This window comes from Arachis duranensis, chromosome 4 (assembly GCF_000817695.3).
Source record: "Arachis duranensis cultivar V14167 chromosome 4, aradu.V14167.gnm2.J7QH, whole genome shotgun sequence".
Classification (NCBI taxonomy): domain Eukaryota; kingdom Viridiplantae; phylum Streptophyta; class Magnoliopsida; order Fabales; family Fabaceae; genus Arachis; species Arachis duranensis.
The window spans coordinates 26,258,299-26,259,849 of record NC_029775.3 but is presented as its reverse complement, the minus strand read 5'-3'; positions in this window follow the sequence as shown (position 1 = coordinate 26,259,849).

The following is a 1,551-nucleotide window of genomic DNA, read 5'->3' as shown; positions in this document are numbered from 1 at the left end:
TTGAAATCGTGACAATGAGACGAAGACGATGATAGCAGCAATGACAAACCAAGGCATCGGGAAAGGATTGAAAATAAGGACAAAAAAACTACCGGAGGGATAAAACACAAGGGCTAGAAACCAATTGTCATTGAAAAAAAATAACATATGCTCTTGATACCATGTTAGGAACAAGAAAGTAATATGAAAAAAGTATTTTGTGTATTATTCAGTTTGGGAAAAAGTACAATGTACCAAGGGTATATATAGGTGCTAGAAGAATCAAAATTGCATACAATCCTACAATTAATATATAAATATGCTATATAAATATAAATGATACTAATTTATCCAAATTGTTTCTAATTATTCTCTAACATTTTATAAATATTCAAAGGGTATAAACAAATCTAGTTATATTTACTTCTACTTAATCTACTAAAATTGAGTTTTTCTTAACTAATAAAGGTGAGATGTCAATTTTTAATAAATTTTTTTCTCTAAAATAAAAGTATTATATTTTAATATAATAATGATATTTATTATTATTTATCAATTCTTTTTATTTTTATTTCTCGCATTTATATAATAGATATAGTGCCCCAATAAATTTACTTCACAAATATAGCTGTTTATGTAACACCCTAATTTTTAGCACCTCATTATCGTACTAAAAGTCCAAGCGCTACTTACCTCTAAACTTTTTTATTATATACTATCTTTATTTAATATTGAGCCTTCACGAATACGAACTGAAACTTTAATCAAGAAAATAAAAAGTCTTTACTTTAAACTTCTTAATCACAAAAGTATATAAATTCACATAGTATTAAATACGTAGCTTGGATATCGATGTTATGCTGACAATGGTCCTTTACAAGTTCGATGGAAAAACATTTCTTATGCTGGACAGAGGAACCGAGGAGAAAGGACGACCGAAAGCAATGATTGAGAAGCTTTTGCACAATTGTTTGGAACATCTTGTTGGAAAGAAATAGGAGAATCTTTTAGAATAAAAGCAAAGGTGTCGAAGAAATAATCAACATGACTGTGATAAGCTCCAACGAATGGAAAGGTGTGGATTTCATTGGTTGTTGATGGCTATGCCGGAGATGACGTTGAACTTTTGTGTTGTTATGTTACTCTCGCTAAACTTGCTTGTTAGGTTTGGTGGTTCTGTTTGCTCCACTGTATTGTGTTGAGCTCTTGCTTTTCAAAAAAAAAAGGGGTAAGAACTGGGAAGTTCTTAGTAGGGTTGGGGTGAATAGTTAGGTTCATTATCCAAATTTAAAACTCATATTTTTCTTATATAAAATTTTGCACAAAACAGCACTCCATACATTTCACCGCTTACTAAGAAACCATTTTAACCAAAACTTATTGCTGATCCTACCAATCACGGCCTCCGGCCCAACTCAAATTAACTCAGCCTCTGCCCAAATTAAATCAACATCAAAACTTAATCACAAAACAGAATCAATCACAAGCACAAACAATACAAGATAAACACAATCAGAGAGTAATTACAGTAAGTACAACAAATAACAATTAGACAGAAATCATTAGATAAGT